Source organism: Sebastes fasciatus, chromosome 11, assembly GCF_043250625.1.
Source record: "Sebastes fasciatus isolate fSebFas1 chromosome 11, fSebFas1.pri, whole genome shotgun sequence".
Taxonomy (NCBI): Eukaryota; Metazoa; Chordata; class Actinopteri; order Perciformes; family Sebastidae; genus Sebastes; species Sebastes fasciatus.
In genome coordinates this window covers 8,841,161-8,860,841 of record NC_133805.1, presented here as the reverse complement: position 1 = coordinate 8,860,841, position 19,681 = coordinate 8,841,161, and the positions used below count along the sequence as shown (strand labels likewise).

The window sequence follows — 19,681 nt, the reverse complement described above, 5'->3', positions numbered from 1 at the left end:
CAGCCCAGCTGTGTGCTGCTTACAACAACACCAATCGAGTCTCATTGTCACAGTTTTTTTTGGTGTTTGATTGCTATTAAAGCACACTTCAATTAGGCGTTGCAAGTTTCCCTATCCGAAAATCCATGCTTAAACTGCGCTGCTGTGTTTTTGATGCCTTAATCAAAAAAAAAGAAGAAGTCTCATTTTATATTCATAATTAAGGCTACAGAAATGAAAAGACGAGAGTGAAAAAACAGCCTTAAACTTTCAAAAGAAATACAAGGTCTCTTTTCTTCTCTATTTGCCGGTTCCTCTGGAGATGGCCGAGATGTGTTTGCTGTTTTCTCCGAGGGGGGTGCCATGGCAGGAGAGGGTGTTTGTTTGAACCGAAGCTGTGAAAACACACCGTGTAACAATTTGAGCGAGCAGCTAGCATCTTGAACCAAAGAGCCCCACCAGGAGCTTTTATTTTTCGCTGCGATGTTTTCCCGGGGCTCAGCCGCTGGAGACTTCTTCGCCTAGCCGAGCAAACAGAACAGGTTCAGAATGAGGTGATTAGTGTTGTCAAAATGTCACCGCATCCCCCCGCTGACGCTGGAGGCCTGGGACAATAATCTTATAATTCACTGCATGAAAACTGTAGAAATGTGTCTCTTCTTCCTGCCTGGCTGCGAATGGCCCTCTCTCTCAGGTTTGTATGTGTTGCTGCTCTCCCTCAGCCTCCGTCCCCGGCTCCACCGCACATTGTGATGCGCCTTTTCCAGCTGAAAATTGCGAACCAGACCTTTCACTCTCGGTCACAATGGAGGCGTGCTCGGCAGGTAGGCTCTTGGGAAGATACAGAGGGAATCTTATTTTGCGGATTTAGACTTCATAAACATCATTATCATCTCCCTGACCTTGAGTCGCTGCGCTGTTCAGCGGCGACCCCAATTTTGTCAGAAACCTTGAATGGCGATGCGTGCGGTCTCTCGGGCGCACGGGCAATCGAGTCAACAAAAAGGATTTTCTTTTTTTTTTTTGCGAGGGGATTGTGTGGCATGTCTGCATGCGTGTTATGTGCGCCGGAGAGCGGGGTGCGCACGACCACGTATACGTGCGCTGACTCAGTAATATCTCACTGCTTGAAACCGTCAGCATCTTTTCCTCCAAACAAAGTTTTCTGACTGTGCCTCTGCCAGATATAAACTATGTAGAACATTAGTGTAACAGCCCACACTCTTAGAATACAGATTTGTTCTTGAGTGCATGCCAAATGGCCTCTATTTTTTATGAGCCTTCTCTCTACTAACATACCGTCTTGAGACTAATTATCATGGTCGCACTCAAACACAAAGCTCGTTTATTATTGCATTGACATCACATTTGTTTTGGCTTGGCCTACGTGGCAGGGACTTCACAGCGCTACAATGCTGGAATCATGTCTGGAGCTTGACAGAGCACGCTTTGGACGGAGAGTCTGTTCATTGTTGTTACGTAGTGTTCGGCAGAAAGGTTGTTTGTTCTTTGCAGTCTTGTCACTCGTCTCTCCTCAAGTGGACTGTAATTCTCTTCCCCTCTCGTACGAGGAGGGCTGCTGCACACAGTACGAGCCGCTCACTGGGGAGTCATGCTCGATTCTTGGGAAGCAGTTTTCCCTCTCTTGGCCTAGAACTGCCTTTATACTTTTTTTTTATTATCATAATACTTTTCCCCCCAGCATATTGTTTCTGTACACTGATTCCAGCTATTTTTATACCTACTGCAAGACTATTAATAAAAGCCAGAGAAATGTTGGTCTGAAAAATGGAAATGGTACACGAAAGAGGAGCTGAAAATTCAAGGGATCTCTTAGTAATTGATGTATAATTGATAGGGGTGGGGGAAAAATTGATACAGCAAAGTATCACGATTTTGTATCGATACACGGACGTCACGTATCGATCTTTTATTATTAGGGCTGTCAATCAATTAAAACATTTAATCGTTATTAATCACATGATTGTCCATAGTTCATCATGATTAATGCAAATTAATTAAATTTTTTTATCTGTTCAAAATGTACCTTAAAGGGAGATTTGTCAAGTTTTTAATACTCTTATCAACATGGGAGTGGGCAAATATGCGGCTTTATGCAAATGTATGTATATATTTATTATTGGAAATCAATTAACAAAACAAAACAATGACAAATATTGTCCAGAAACCCTCACAGGTACTGCATAAAGATGATTTATCTTTTAGTATATTTCTATGTTGTGTGGAAAGCATTTAAATATGTTTTATGTATCTGTGAAACATTTCAGACTATCATATTGTTTAGGGATGCTTAGCTGATCCTATTTTCAAAAAAAGTATTTTAACAATCTACAAAAACAAAAACATTCACTTAACATGCCAACATCTTATTCCAGTCTGGGGTCACACGTTCACCAGAGCCTATCCCAGCATGCACTGGGCAGAAGGCTGGACACATCCCGGGCAGGTTGCCAGGTCTATCGCAGGGTGAGAACAGACAGACAAGCACACAAAGACACACAAACACATTAATCCACCAATAACGGAGGCAGTGTTTGAACTATGGTGCTTTCAGTGGAGTCCCTAAAAATAAAATTTTGGTTTTATGTCTATGAGTCAATGATTTTCTTTTTTTTACATGCAGGGCGTAAAACATGGAAACATGGCATTGTAGTGAAGACAACAACTAAACAGGCTATAAATGAATAGAAGCTAAAAGGCCTTGTATAACACACCAACATTGTAACCCCTACTCATCCACTGTAAACCCACACAGGTGTTTCCACTCAGTTGGCTGATTAGACCTGGTCCCCCTCAGCTTTTAGACAGAGTGAATGCAGTCCTCTACCTAGCCTGGTTGCAGACTTCTGATCCACCACCCACGTCTCAGATTTGTTCAGATGCAAATAGCTCTGGTGTTGTGCCCATCCACGTCTGTTGGAGAAACATTCGACCATCAGTTTGGTAAGAACACGGACATCCTCTTCCTCTATAGAGTGATACAGGAAGTGAGCTAATGAGTTAGCATTTTAGCACTTCCGGTTCCCTTGTCTGAAAGTCAATGGGTTTTTTGAATGGGTTTTTAGTTAGATGCCTGTAATAAGGTCTGTGGTTAACACAAGCTTTAGAGATTTTAACGTTTTGTTCTACGATATAAAATACAACAGTAAATACCCCACTTGTGAATTTTGAAGCCTTTATGTGTCTTTAAAAAGGCTGTTGCTAACAAGTGGCTAAATGAGACTACTAAACGTCATCACGTCCGACACGTCCTCGTTGTGTATACTCGCACTCATCGTGGTGTAGTTTGTTTATAGCCTAACGTTAGCTTTTTACTTCTGGCGATTTCACTCACACTTTCAAAATCATAAAAGTGGTGTTCATTTGTGAAAATTATCTTGCTGAACAAAATGTGTAAGTATTATAAACGTGTGAGTGAAGGCGAGCAGGCAGGCAGAGGAGCAGAGCAGCGTCAACTCCGACCCTGGAGACCAAAGTTCCCCTGTGTCTTCTGGCCGCGGTCGGGGGGCTGGAGCAGGAAGAGTTGACACTGTTTTGCAAAATGGGATTCACTAGATATAACTTTGCGGTTTTGGTGCTTCCTTTAGTTTGTGTTGGAACAGCGTAGCCACACGCGTCCGACCCGATTTATACGTGTAAGAAGTTACAAACAGTACCTTTAATTCAATTTTTTTCTTAATCAATGTAAAATAAAAACCTTCTTCTGCTAGATACCACAGAGGTGCACTGAAAATGAGTGGTGAGAGAGCACTTTTTACTGCAAAACAAAACAAAACGAAAACAGTAATTCAGTTTAATATCTCCCACCATCAGCTGCCTATGGGCTGATCCATCCTTGCATTTAACTGTGAAATCTATCGGTGTGTTTTGCAATAAAATAATAAGCTGCAATTTGTCGACACTGAATACAAAACATATCCCACTGCGTTTGATCCTGTTGTTCTCCTTGCAAGTGATTTATAGGCCTTTTTCAAGACATTTTGACATTTTGTCACAGTCGGCTGAGGACAGGTATAAATAATGAAATTAATGGTGGCTGCATTTCATTTAGCTGCTTTGATTTCTGGTTCTTGGTATCGTGCATGCTGGCTCACTGTCACTCTCACTGGAGCACTTGAATAGAGAGACGAGACATTGTAAGTGTTATTAGAGACACTTGTGCTTTTCCTGCTATGACAAGTCAAAATGTCTGCCTATTAAATATGCCGTTTGGTGTGGCTTTCCACAGGTTTGATTGACATCTCTCTGTTAGTCTTGATGCACCTGTTACATCTTTACACCTTTAGGACATTTAGGAAGTGTTGTTTAGTGACCTCAGCAGTCTCCCAGCAGAGCTCCGCCTACCTCTAATCTAATCAGCCACATTAAGTGAAAACACCTGTGTGGGTGTGCAGGGTGGTAGAGGCTAATGTTGCTGTGCAAAACAGCTGAATATCAGTGTTATTACTCAGTGCCACCATCAGATGCATTAATACTTAATGCACACTGACAGATCTATTTCTGGTTGGAGAGGGGTCGACTGTGTATCACCCCACGCTGGATGCCAGCAATATATTTAATCTTGTTGCAAAGGTCATACGATGCAAATTGCAGTCAGTAATATGTATGTACACCCTTGATTTCTCCCAGCCAGAATATTTTAAAAAGGCATTGTAGGGGTCAATAATGAGCCAGAAGATAAGAAAGGGTTGTGTCTTGAAGGTAACCCCCAAGTTGCGAAAACGTGCGAAACCTCTCGCAAGACTCGCTGCCCGACAACCTATCCTAACCTTAACTATTCAAGGTCAATGCCTAACCTTAGCAATTTAAGGTCAATGTCTAACTTTAACCATTCCAGGTCAATGCCTAACCTTAACCATTCGAGGTCAATGCCTAACCTTAACCATTCGAGGTCAATGCCTAACCTTAACCATTCGAGGTCAATGCCTAACCTTAACCATTCGAGGTCAATGTCTAACCTTAATCATTAGAGATCAATGCCTAACTTTAACCATTCAAGGTCAATGCCTAACCTTAGCAATTTAAGGTCAATGTCTAACTTTAACCATTCCAGGTCAATGCCTAACCTTAACCATTCTTAGTCAATGTCTAAACTTAACCATCTTGCGAGAGTTTTGCAACTTGGGGGTTACCTTGTAGACACGACCATAACGGAGGTCCGGAGCCATATCATTTTGAACCTCTGTCCGTGCCTCCTGGACCCAAGGCTGCTGAATCCATGGAGGTCCAAGAGAGGACAGGAGATGTCAGGGAATGGTACAAAGCTTATGGCCATTTTCAATTTACCAAAAAATATTTTGTTATGAGCTACCCGGACAACGGTCATGAGATTCTCTGTGAAATGGAAAGGGTTAGTTGGTGTTCCCATGTTTTAAACATGGCATGGCAACTGTTCACACATTTGAGGGGTCAGCAAATAAAAAATACTTTTAGGAGGTTGGCAGGGGTGGAACAAACACAGGACTTTCAACAAGGAGGCCGCTGTTCGTGTCCCGTGTTGACTCATTTTGTCACGTCTATCGTTAATCCTGTGAGTCCCGTGAGTCGTTAGTCAGTGAACAGTTAACGTCTACCATGACCGTTTCTTAAACCTAACTAAGTGGTTGCGTTGCCTAAACCTAACTTCCTGTGAAAATGGAAGTTTATTTTGAAAGGACACTATGCATGTAATGAGCATTTATTGACACAACGTCCTTGGTCCGTCCAACAGGAACCCTGAGAGGGCTACCCCGTGCGTCGGTCTCCGATGCCGAGGGGCAGTGACCAAGCAGCGGTATTTGACAGTTGGGGGTGAGAATACGTTGAATATACCTCCTATTATTTTTTATTGAAAAAGACGTGCATGTCAGTGCAGGTCTTTGTCAGTAGAGCTCAGCTCTCCTGTGGCTCCCCTCTGTTTAAAAACCACGAATGGTGCATCATCTGAAAGCCTGCAGCGAGCATAAATTCCAGCATAGCACAGCAGGAACAGATTGTTCCTATAGCTGCTTGACATTTCTCCTCATCCAGGAGTAAATACATCACAGTTGTATTCCAACATATAGGTATTGTGTGCTTGATGACTGAGGCGTTTGCTCACCTGTTGCCAGCGCTTGTGTGCTATAGATGCTTTTCATTGTTGTCATGATCACAGGCAGTGATGGTGATTATACTGCTGACGTTAAGCCGACTCCAATAAATTGGCTCGTACATTTTACGGCCATTTATGACTGAATACTTTCCAAATTGTATTTCTTTGTTCTGGATCGGGCAGTGGAAAAGCCTCTGAATGCCTAATGATATTTGTTTTGCCCTGGTACCCCCCCTGATATTGGATTGAATATGCGATGTATCAGCTAGGTTCTTCCACTTCTTGACTGTGTTTGATGTGCTTTCAGTGTGTCAGGCTGACATGTTTACAATTGTTGATTTGTTCCTGTGTTGCCCCAACTCCATACACATTAACATATTGCACTGTTCTACTTTTGTCACCCTCTCTTTGCTTGCATCCACGCAAATGTGCTGCGACATACCCAATATGGCAAATGTCAGCAAAGACAAGAGTACGCACACGAACAGATACTCCTCTGATCTGTAGGTGCCTCCCCCACCCTCTACATATGCAAAGGGGAACAGCTGGAGGTAACCAAATGTGTAGGGAGTGTGTGAGTTCTGGTGTGACACATCTGGGTAAAGCAGCACGAGGGGGTCCTGACAGATATGGGCTGAGTGAGAGCCTGTTCCTGTTGTGCTCTGTCACGCTGAGGCTTCTTCCACATGCCCGCCTGACGCTTCCGCTTAGCTGTTAGGTAACATGATGCCAGTGTGTGCGTTGATACCATCACACCCTCCCGGTTAAAAGCACCAGCGTCAGTGCAGCGTGGCCTCGGAAAGTGTGTTTGTGTGTGTGTGTGCGTGTGTGTGTGACGTGACATTAGATCCTGTGAAGGATGGAGGGCGAGAGATTAAAAGGACGCAACACAAGGGCGTGGGAGCGGCTTTATGTGTCTGTGTGCGAAATGGACAGAAAGTTAAGTTGATAAATGACAGCGTCGGTGACATCAGCGCATCAGCGCGTGACCATGGAGACGACACCGAAGGCCTTGGCGAACACAAACGATTTCCATTTCGTGTTAAACTCCATTTCTCTGTTTCTTTTGCCACCATGTGCTTCAAGGTCAGTTTATAATAAGTCGAGTATGTGTTGAAATCTTTTTGACTGTGCGTGAGCTTGCATAATGTGTGTATGTGCTTGTGTCCCGGTGGGGATTGTATTCCGGTCGGTCAAGCCTGACAGATAACAGACCACAGCGCTCGTCACATCTATTATTGAGGGGACGGGAAATTGATCGGCTCTAACGGTGAATGTTACCCTGCCTTCCTCAGCACCTCCGTCTCCTCTCTCTACCGCTGAGCTCCCTGCGTTGTTTTGTCCTCCATCCATCCCTTCCTTCTCGCTGTCGGACTCCCCGCTGCCCTTGTTTTCAGTCATCCGGTTTCTTTTTTTGCCTTCGGTCCTCTCTTTCATCTCCCAACCTCCATGCCTGTCCCACTTCCTCCCCTCTTGTTTTTTTTGGTCTTCTTACTCTTGATTCTCATTTTTCTAAGTGAAACTTTAGGACGCAGGCAGCCACGCTTTCTCAGTTTCTCAATTACCAGAATAATTTGACTTCTAGTTTTCTGGCAAGCTCTTCTTCTGTTGAAGTTGTTGTTCCCCTGTGTATCAACACAACTCTTCCCCCTCCTTCCCCTGCCTCCCCGCGCTCTCTCCTCCATCTCCCCTCTCCTCATCAGCCAGAAATCACGACTCACCTTTGATCACTCTCCCTGGGAACTCTTCATTGCAGAAAGTGTCAAGTGTTTTATCTTTGTTGTGTGACAATTCAACTCGGGGGAAAAAAAGACCACGTGCTGCCAGCCAACACGGCTGTTTGCGCCCCCGAATGTGCGGTTTGCGGAGAAGAAAGAAAGCCTAATTTGAGCTCAATTCATCATGGCAAGATTGCCCTGCATTTATTGATAATTGCTTTTTTCCGTTTAAAGGGACGGCGTTTAAACCGTCAGTCGTGTAAACATGAGAGATGCAGCTGTTGCCGCAATTAACTTCTCACTTTCCCTAATGAAAGGATTAATCCGCCAGCAAATCTCTCGGCTTCCTTTCAAATGCCAAGCCTCCATTCAGCCGGCTGCCAGTGGAAGAAAGGCGGGCCGTGTCGAACAAAATGGGACTATCTATAACCAGCCAAAAGTCACATTCATTTGCTCAGCCTGGTGTCACATCATCAGCCTTTACTGCTCGTGGAACAAGAGAGACCCTTAACCAACTGCTGTTTGATGATTTCCTGAGCGGAGCCTCTGCAAGCGTCTGTTTTCACAAGCAGGCCACTCCACGGCGCCACCTCCGCCCCCACCCCCCCACCTCCCCGTCTTTTCTTCCCTCTCGATCGCAAGCTCCGATCTCTGCGCTCAGTCCCCCACCCCCCGAATAACACACCATCGGCTCTTGTCAGAATCCTTCAGAATGGACGACAGGGAGTGCTTTACTTTCCACAGACAGCTGAAAGCCAGGAAGTGAATAGCTGTCTCCTGTTGGAATAAGATGTGTTTGGGCAGCCGGGGGTGAATGACAGCCCGTTGACAACGGAGCAGAGCTTATAGGCTAAATCTATGAAGCCATCGATCTGATGCATTGATCAGCTTTTTTTTCTCTTTGCGATACGTAGTCGGGGGACAGGTGTGGAGAAGACCAGATAGATCAAATCCATGGCAACCGCCAATCATCCTTTCCTTTGCTGGTCCGGCCATCGATCGGAAAGAGAAAGCGCTTCCTGTCAATGTCAACATCTTCTCAAGCTTGGCTTTAGATGTTAGTTTTAGATTGTGAAACTGGTTAAAGACCATTTTGTGTTCTCCCTGGCTTTTTACAAACAAACCAAGAACATAAAGTTATGGACTGACAGCCCTTGCGTTCAGGCAGAGCACTTAAAAGACAGCTAGACAGGGACTGAAGCCGTTATCTGTGCTCTCGAAAGCAGACTCCATTAAAAAAAACAGTAATTTTACCTCGCAGAACACAGGAGTTGTTGGTCTGTGACTTTGGTGAATCTGAACTAACCAAAGTCACACAATAACACAAACAAACTTACCGATTGAGGATGCAGTAAACCAGCTACCCCTGTGTTCTGCAAGGTAAAATTACTGTTTTTTTTCAATGGAGTCTGGTGACACTGGTGAAAGCATATATGGATACAACGGCTTCAGTTCCCCGTCGGAAAGGGCTCTATGAAGGCAAGGTAAAGCAGTGAAAATACTCTAAATATAGCGCACACTTAAACTGATATTGATTTTTTTATATGGGCCTTTCTTTTAGGTGGCAAAAATACGGCCCCGTCAACAGCAGTACATTGCTTTGCCCCCGTGCGGTAACTCCTGTTCTGCTTCTTCAAACTGGGGGTGTGCCGACTGTCATCTACTGTAGGTTATACACCGACTATGGATAAGTACCTCATACAAATTATCCCTTTAAGTCAAGCTTGTGTTAGCTGATTAGCATCAGCTGTTTCATACAAGCTTCACAATCACTGGCTCATTCATCAGCTGTTTGGCGAGCAGCGTCCAGTCATTGCTCGGCAGATACTCTTGTGCCAACGCGGTCTGCTGCTGCCATCCCAACTCCACCGTCCCAGCCTCCTCCCTGCAGTATGTGTGTACATTTTTTGGTATTGCTGATTTAAGTTAGATCTAATGCTCTTGTGTGTTTATTAAGGGGAATTAGCTCTCTCAGCAGAACGCTCGTTGCTTCTCTGATTCTAAGAGATCCCTCAAAGAGCAGAGCCTTTTTCTGGCACATCTAACTTTATAATCATTAAAGTGGTCAACTCCTTGACACAAGTGTGTCTGATCAAACTGCTTCTTATGTGTATATAAACACTCTCTGGTGTAACCGAGAGCATAAAGAAATAACTGATTATGAGCATCAATAGTCTAGACTGCTACTTGGCCACGTGTTATAAATAATTATGAACAGGATGGAATGATAAAGGCGAAAACGAAGCATCTTGTACTGTAAACTTGATAGTAGTTTATCCTTTGAATTCATGTTTAAAGCACATATCTGCTATCAGCAAACCCTGCAGTTGGTCTGCTTTAATGGTTTCACACCACAAACACCATGCAGAGTTTGCCTGGAATCGGACTGAAACAAGCCTTTTCAGGAGGTGACGGCCCAGTTGGTTAGTCTGCACCAGGTTTTGATTGACTCACGATCTGTATACAGGGACGTTCAGCCTTTATTTATACAAGATTATTTTATACAGTGCAGGGATTTTCCCCGATCAGTCGGACAGTGGAAAGGAGTTAAACCAGATGTGTGTTCAGCTTGTGTCCTACTCAGCATCTCCCTCATAAAAAGTGAGTGAAATAGAGCGACCACACAGCAACTATCCTCCTGTACACAATGCATCTTTTGTGTTTTGACTGTTCATCACTATTTATGATGGTGGTCCAGCTGCACGCCCAACCTATAATCTATTATTTCTTGGTGAGCTCACAGAAGAAAAATAAAAATATCAGGTTCAGTAGCGTCCAGCATAATTTGCTGTCAACCACCAGAATTTGATGCAGGATGACAGTCACCCAAACTGTGAGTAACACTTTGGTCCATTTAACGCCATGCTTAGAAACTCTTTGAAATAAGTCAGTGTGAACATAAACCAGACCAGCACTATGAGGCAACAATGTGTATTTTCTTTACCTTGAACCGGACCAAATGAACTGAACTGCAGGTGTGAAAGTGACCTTAGCCTGGTTATGTAGCCCCTGGCAGAGTGTGATTGACAGCCTTCACATCGGACTAAATGAACCCAACCACACGGACAAATGTTTGTTTGAACCGACCAAACAGGTTAGGTGTGAAAGCACCCTGAAAGGTTCTCTATAGGATATCCAGAGCATTAATATAGCAGCAAACAACTATTTGCTATGTAAAGATATAGAGGAGTAATGTCTACCTGAGCAGAGAATGAAATCACTCTCCCTCTGTGTGTGTTGTAAACAGAGCTTCTCCTTGCTTTGTTGACATAGCTGGGCCGGCCACGCTTGCCTTTTAGTGCATGTGAGCATGCACTGGCTAGCTCCACAGTGTGCTCATATGGCAGTTACAGCTGACAACGCCGTCCCAACCAACCATGCCATTGCGAAAGCATATAGGTTAACACTGTTAGCACTGTTGCAGTTGTTTTCACTGTTGGCACCGTTAGCACCATTAACTGCGAGCCGCCGGATCAGCCGTCGCCATGATGAGAGCGGAGGCAAATGCTTCCAATCTTGCATTTAGCACCTTTGAAGGGACAGTGTGTAGGATTTGCCGGCATCTTCTGGTGTGGTTGCAGATCGGTTGCAGGTTTACAGTACAAGATGTACCGCTCACTCCTCCCTTTCCAAGACTGCGGTAACGTGAGCCACCGAGTGCAAAAACCGTGGTAACGCGTTACCTTGATAACACTACTCTTGGAGCAACCGATGTCAGACAGCAACTGACGGTATCACGGTTTAGCACTCAGTTTCACAAGTGTGTCAGAGAACTATGGTGGCCTTCAGGTAATGTAAAAACACAAAAGGCTCTTGCTTAGATTAGCCAGTGTTTGGTTTGGGCCACGTGGCGGACTCTGTGAAGAGGACCTGCTCCCCATGTATGTATGTTCTTATTATCAGGTGATTATACACTAATGAAAACATAGTTATGAATACTATATTCCATTTCATCCATAGATCCCCCAGAAATGTCACACACTGCCCCTTTAAAGATAAAGATTAAAAGTTTGAGTCAGTTTTAAAAGGTGGCTGACCTCTTTCCTGCTAATATTACCTGAGTGGAGTAATTTACCCAGCTCCATATCCTCGGTTATTAGTCCATCGATTGATTGTGAGCGCTCTGGCTAAAACAACCATTATTGGTCAGACCCAGACTGCTGTGTGTTAAGTGGCTGCTCTCTTGTTTAAATAATCGTCTCTGCGGCGGTTGCACCCATAACAATTTAAATTCATTATTCCGTCTTATTTGTTTTGCTATTTTGGGATCTGTAGCCTATTTTCCCTCATTTCTATTCAATTTGCATACATCATTGACACAGCCTGTGTAGTGTGTGTCGTTTACCGAGGTACGTATTACAGGTTACAACTCCGAGGCTGCTTTTGCACAAAGGCAGCTACAGAGAGAGGGACTTTTATCTGAGAGACAAACATTCTTATTTATGCATTTTTTTCTGTGAGTTTGTGTCTTGTGTACGGTTTGTTCCACTTGAGCTAAATGAAGTGATATTTGAAAGGGGGGAGTGGGGGGGGGATTAAGTATCAGCCGGCGTGCAGATTCATAAACAGCTATTGTCTTGATCCTCGGCTCGCCGGAGCCCTTTATCTTTGTCATTATTAGTGTCTCCGTATCGCTACCTATTTTCTCCGTCAATCCCTCCGTTATAATCTCAATTTAGAGCCTCTCTGACCACCGCAGTCGCCGACTCATTTTAAAACCCTGAGATTACACACATGCCCTTCTTTCGTATCTCAACCTCTTCATCTCTCACTCTCCAGCTCTCTCTTTGCTAATCCAAGTATCTTATCTCTCAGCTCTGACTGTCTCCCAACTGTCCACCTAATTCTTCTTCTCTCTCTCTCTCTCTCCGACTCTCTCTCTCTCTGTCTCCGTCTTCCTTGACTTTGCCTCTGTGCTCTCTACACCACCCCGTCTCTCCCCCCTCTTTTCACATTTAGGGCCTCAGATTCAGTTTATTGGTATGACAGGCGATCATCAACAGAAGCTACAAAGCATAATGGGTGCACGCACGCACGCTGGCATCCGTAGCTGAGCATAAAAAAAGCACGCGGGCGAACACACACACACACACACACACACACACATACACACACGCACACACACACACACACACACACACACACACAGTCTCTTTCACGGCTGAATGAGCATTCACTCCCTGCGTGCGCCGTTCTCTCTTGTCTGTAAAGGAAGAGGGAAGGAGAAAAAGAGGCTGGCTCGGACCTCAGCAGATAGAAACTAATGACTGTCTGATTAATTCATTAGCCTGACACTTTATTGCCTGGCTGCTGGAGTCATTGTTGTTTACTTTTTTATTACAGACCGACCTCATGTACACAGTCCGCTCCCGACTCTCTCTCTCTTGCTTTTCTTTTTCACTTTCGTCTCCACAGCCTGAGAAATAATAGCAAAAATAATGATGTTTTTAGCCGGCCGGAGCAAGATGATACAGTCTTGGAGCGCTCTTCGGCCTGCTCTCAGAGTCTAGTTTTTCCTCATCTCCATCAAATCCCTTTGTCTTACTGACAGTCTCTGGTCTCCGCTGGCCGACTGTTACTGGAGGCTTTGACTTTATAAAGTCTTATTTTGGCCGCGGACGAGATAAACCAGGACCTACTTCCTCGCAGCCCTCTTTGAATTCAGATTGATCAGCACGGCTGATTGGTGATTAGCCGGCCACTTAATTCTATCTTTAGTCAAACCCCGGAAAACAAAGTACTTTTCAGAGCACTCCAGTTGGCCAAGGAGTTTGAAGAGCGAGATGAAAGAGCAACCGGCTGTTTCCGTCTCGAGGTTAGCTAACTTGGCGCACGAAAAGCGAGCGGAGCAAATGGATTTGAAGAGTCAAAAAACGAGCGGAGCGGAGAGAGAGCTGTCCTAAATGAGAACAGTCACCTGTGGGGAGCGATAAGAGCTGGCAGATGGATGGAGCGATAAATAGACAGATGGGTAGTTAGATAGATGGAGAGGGCTGATTTGCTGAGATGGAGAGGTTGAAAGAGATGATGGGCAGATAGGGTAAAGAGATACGGAAGAAGACAGGCGAAACTTTCTCCCTGTGCGAGCGCTTCAAGGCTCACTGTTGTCTTTCGGGTTTGTTTCGCCAGTCAGTCAGCCTCCTCCCTCCCCCGTTTGGCCTCCGTCTCCTACCGTCACTCACCCTCCTCCTCCTCCTCCTCCTCCTCCTCTCTCCCCTTTCTCTTTCTCGCCGCCTTCGTCTCAGCCACCACTGCACTCACGGGATATTTTTAATAGAATTAGGCTGCTCTTGTTATCAGTGGAGCGGGTAGCCACGGAGTGAGGCGAGATTGAAACAGCGATTTCCAATTTGAGATTGTGTCACACACATCTCCCTGTACCCAGATAGCATCAACGAATCACCGCCACCATCTCTCTCACTCACTCTGTCCCTCTTTGCTCCTCTCCCTCTCGTTCAGACATCTCTCGCCGGGTATTTTAGCCTCGCTCGGGCCTTCCGCACATGCAGCACTAACATCTAAATGCATACATGCTCCCTTCTCTGTCGCTCTGGATTCCCCGGCTTCTCTTGACAGTTTATCTCCTTGTCTCTTTCGCTCTCATCCGGGGCGGCATACAGAACACATCTCTCTTTCTCCTCCCTGTCCTCAGAGTCACTTAGTACCTCCAAAATGCAGCTCCGCTTTCACTCGTTTCTCTCCTTTTTTTTTTTTTTTGCACTTTGTGTTTCTGTCTTTCCCACTCCTCCCACACTCCGTTCGTTCCTCATACCTCCACCTCTCCGTCCGCTTTCTCTCCTCCCACATCGCCTCTTCTTCCTCCGCCTCCCCTTCTCTTTTCATCTCGTCCGGTGTCACTCTCTTTCCCCCCGTGAATATCTCTCCTCCCTTCATCCTCTCCTCATCCTCTCTTCTCTGCTGCCTCAAGGCGTTGGATCCCTTTGACTTGTCTTGTCAGGTCTTTGGATTCCTGTCTTACCTCTAGAGATATATCGTGTGTGTGTTCATGCAGTACAGGCCTCATTGCTTGTGGCCGTGTGTGAGTCTGTGTACGAGCCCGAGTTTGAGAGGCGAGATTGATGCTGCTGCTGCTGCCGTGTGTGTGTGCATGTGTGGGTGTTTCTTAGGTCCTTTCCTGGTTCCCATGGCCAGAGGATCTTTTCTCTTCAGCCACAACTCCACCTTTTGAAAAAAAGCACGACAGAAGTGCTTAAAACGAAGGCCTTCTTTAATATCCTCTTCCATTAGCCAAGCCAGCTGAGCAACCTTGATTCTCCCTCTTCACTTTAAAAACTTTATTTCTCTCCATGCCAACATTTCTGAATTCACCCATTTCTGAATTCACCCCCCGCCCCCCGCTGCTACTCCGTCAAGCTGTCGGAGCTATCACTGAGCTCACAACCGCACGCCCTGAATAAATATGATCTAATTTTTTGGAAAAAAGCAATTTCAGAAAAAAGTAGACAGAAGGTCTACACTATAAAGGATATATCAAGGATGTCAAACTGATTCAACAGCGAAAACAGGTAGAAAAGATTAACCTAGAAGCTAAAGCCTACAGATCACAGTGTAAAAGTGAACCACCATCACCTGGTGATAGAGACAGAAGACAATGAAATGAAGGAACAACACCGTTCCTGTAAAGCCGGGCAGGTCTTTACTGTATTTACTGTTACTATCATTAAAAAACAAAAGCAGTATGTGTTCAGTATAGCTTCATAGAAGTGCTGATGCTAGTTAATGATGTGCTTACATTATTATATTATAAAATGGACTGGATACAGCGTTGGAGGCCGGGCCCCGTTTATTCCTATGAAAGTTGCACAGTGGCGCATGAAGCAAAACAAAACTCGGTCAAAACCGAGTGAATGTCTGGACCGTGTATGGTCAGTCTGTGAATTTGTGGCTAAATTGTTACAAAAATCATCAGTGGTCATGTCTATAATGTTAAATCCAGCGGTACATGTCCACCAGGTACGTCCCAGAGTGTCTGGCGATGACACTAAGGGACTCGCTGCTCCACTCAATTGGCCGTTATTCCGTCTAAACAATCCACCAAAATGTACTTCAGAAAACATTGTAAGCGAGAAATAGGCGATGCCACTGCTGAATCTCGTTTCATTTCAGAACTAGAACGATAGATTAGACAGCTTGGTCCAAGCATGTCGCGCTGGACGGACTCATTTGCATAAAGGACTGATCTCCGCCTTTTCATTTTGAAAGAGCAACGGCCAATGAGGAAACTCCAACACTCGGCCGTCCAATCGTGTAACTTCATAACTCACTCAGTCACTCACTCAGTTGACAGATTTTTGCATGTAGGGCTGACCTCCAAAAAGTATGACTTCATGGTATAAAATTACCCGCAACCCTCGGTTATCCTCCGCCTCCATTGGGCCCATAGAGCAAACACACTGTTTCCTTTAACCCCACCTCCCAGCCCTCGGTCTTTCCAACCTCTCTGGGTAACGAATACCACTATTACACGTTCCCCAGGCACCAAGTTTAACCATAACTAGCTCGAAATCCACAAAACCAGCCTGAAAATGAAGAAAGTCTGAAAGGATTGCATGAGAGTCTATGGAGCGGAGCTGTATGGTTGTTGGAGCCTGGTTGGAGCTGGCCAACGCTACGCTATGATTGGCCAGTCATGCGTTTGAGGGTCAATTGCCAAATCCCCGATGTGTTAACGTTTCCTATTACACACCTTAACGACTTCTTTTTGGCGGTGAATGCAGAATGTGACATGTGCTTGCTAAGATTTGACCCCTCCACTATAAGAAGAAGTGTGTCCTTCTCGTCTCCCACCTACTCCTTTCTCCTTCATAAAGTGAATAAACTTCTTGGTGGACTTGTGTTGTTGTGCTGAAGCGTGTAGAAGCTATGCTAGGAGGCACAAAAAGCAGAACATAAGGACAGGTCTAAGGTCTGCGCTGTCAAACGGTTGTGTACATAAAAGAGTGTATAAATGAGGCATAGAGGCAGAAAGCCCACTCGGGCTTTTTGAATTATTCCAGTTTTCAACATATGGGTTAATAGTTCAAAGACACACAGTAGATAGCTCCAAACTAACTCCTATAATGTAGGCATTTGCATACTGTATACACTCACATGCGTGTGCATGTGCACATTCAGCCGAAAGTGGTCTCCTTTTACTTTAAACAGCATGTGCTGAAGGCTGCAGTAGTCTACACTTTCATGTCTGTAAACGTCCCCTAAAGCTGCGTATAATAAGAAGTGGAAACGGTATTTTAATGTCAGCTGTCAAACGCCCACATGCACCTGCATGAGGGCTACAGTACGACAAAACTGTAGTATGTTGTTCTGCGCTGTTAGATTTCACTTCTGAGCTGGTTCTCGTGTCGGGGGGGAAACAAGCACTGCTCGGAGATGAAAACTATTTTTCGCTTAATTGCATTCGGATATCCACTGGCTAAAGTAACTTCTTACCCTACAGATAGCTTGAGGCGTTTCATCAAGTAGTGGAAGAGTTGTCAAAAGGCGAGATGGGGTTCTGGGCCGATAAAAAAAAAAATAGACGCTTCAATCTCTGCTTCTTTTAGAAACTGCTGTACTTTTATGTTTCTGACCGTGTGTGTGTGTGTGTGTGTGCATCTGTATTACAAAGTGATCCTTTGGACGGAGCTTTTCAGTTAGACTAAAGAGTACAAGTCTTAATATAGTATTCATTTATTTATCAGTTTTGAAGTTTAGGCTGAAATAATGGCAAATGTTGTTGTGTGTTGTGGTTTATAGGTGTAGCATTTAGGGGGGATCTATTGGCATAAATGGAATATAAAATTCATAAATATGTTTTCATTAGTGTATAATCACCTGAAACTAAGAATCATTGTGTTTTTGTATGCTTAGAATGAGTCCTTCATTTCTACGTAGGGAGCGGGTCCTCTTCATGGAGTCCACCATGTCTCTACAGTAGCCCAGAACAGACGAACCAAACACTGACTGTAGAGAGAGACTTTCACGTTTTTACTAGGGCTGTCAATCAATTAAAATATTTAATCGTGATTAATCGCATGATTGTCCATAGTTAATTACAATAAATTGCAAATTAATCACACTTTTTCTATCTGTTCAAAATGTACCTTAAAGGGAGATTTGTCAAGTATTTAATACTCTTATCAACATTGCTTTATGCAAATGTATGTATATATTTATCAAGAAATCAATTAACAACACAAACCTACGACAAATATTTTGCAGAAACCCTCATTTAGCAAAAAAAATATGGCAAACTCAAGTCCAACAGGCAACAACAGCTGTCAGTGTGTCAGTGTGCTGACTTGACTATGACTTGCCCCAAACTGCATGCGATTATCATAAAATGCTCATGTCTGTAAAGGGGAGACTCATGCGTACCCATAGAACCCATTTTCGTTCACATATCTTGAGGTCAGAGGTCAAGGGACCCCTTTCAAAATGGCCAGTTTTTCCTCGCCAAAATTTAGCGTAAATTGGAGCGTTATTTAGCCTCCTTTGTGACAAGCTAGTTTGGCATGGTTGATACCAATGGATTCTTAGGTTTTTATAGTTTCATATGATACCAGTACCTTCACTCTAGCTTTAACAACTGTGTTAATGTGTTAAAGAAATCAGTGGCGTTTAAACAAATTTGCGCTAACGCGTTATTATCACGTTAACTTTGACATCCCTAAAAAAGATTGATTGATATGCGAATTAATCACATGAAAAAAGCGTCCCCGGTGTGTGAAGGCCTTTAAAGGTGTCGGTAGGCGACTCTTTCTCCCCTGCCTCCAGTCTCTAGACACTAAACTAGTCCTGACTCCAGCTCTGTAACGTTACTTAACACACAGACATGAGATTGGTATCAATCAAATATTCCTTATCTTAAAGCTTAAAGCTGCTTAAAGCTTTGCATCTGCAGTCCCTTGACAGGCCATTATTAAAACATGCACACCATTACTTACGACACTAAGCACACAGGATAGGACACTTAATGTGATCACACACAAACACACACACACATATATATTTATATATATATACACAGTAATATAGTGAAGTGACCTGTTTAGTCACGATGAATGATGAGCTTCTGATGGGAGTGATTTCATTACGTCGGTTGTTTGTCCTCGGATATCTTACCCTCTCCGTCTCTCTCCTCCTCCCCCTCCCACCGCGGCAATCCATTCACCTCTGAATGTGACACTTTAAAAGGTTGATAGCTCTTTGGCCAAGTCTCCGAGCCTCAGATCGATGACTGGCGGAGAGCGGCGTCGAGGTACTGCGTGTGTCTGCGCGTCTCCAGACACGGGAGGTGAAGTCCACACACCAGGTGAAGACGCTTTTCGATTTGTTGCCACCGCTCGGTCGTCAGGTCCCCTGTGGACGGGAAATGGACGACCGACGACGTAGTTTGAGCTTTTTTCTGAAGCTGGACTGGAACCAGCTGGGGACATGTCAGTTTTAGTGGAAGAGAGACAGGTTGGAGTGGAGTTCACACCACAGAAAACTGCAAAAAGAAAAAGCACACATGAAAATCCATGGTTCCAGAAATGTACTCCATTTAACTACATAGCACATTCGTGGGTATAAAGAACACAAAATTGTTTTCTTTTTTTGCCAACAAAGTCCCCTCCACCGCTCCCCCCCCCCTGCTGTTTCTTATTGTTATAAAATTCTTCCCTGAAACATTATTTTGCAATCAGACAGCTCATTCTGGCTCCTATAATTGCTCTACCTCCTCTGTTCAGCTCGCTGCTCCTGAACAAAGTTGCAGTGAAAATGGAACCCATTTTTATTTTGACAATGGCTGCTGAGGTGTGCAGCTGATTGTGAGGCAGCTGAAGACGAGGTAGACACACAGGGAAGGCTGGCTGTGCTCAGCCTGTGTGTCTCTATAACCAAGCCCGTG

The 19,681-nt window shown here is 44.5% G+C and overlaps 1 protein-coding gene across 5 annotated transcripts in view; it reads left to right on the top strand.

The window, feature by feature from the left end:
- cdh24b (cadherin 24, type 2b) overlaps positions 1-19,681 on the top strand; it is a 155,268-nt gene that overhangs the window by 9,370 nt on the left and 126,217 nt on the right. The window contains exon 2 of one of the 5 annotated variants that reach the window (XM_074650329.1): positions 5,711-5,790. The exons of the other annotated variants lie outside the window; for them this stretch is intronic. The gene's annotated coding sequence lies outside the window, so the exon portion shown is untranslated. The remainder of the gene's footprint in view (positions 1-5,710; positions 5,791-19,681) is intronic. 5 annotated transcript variants of the gene reach the window in all.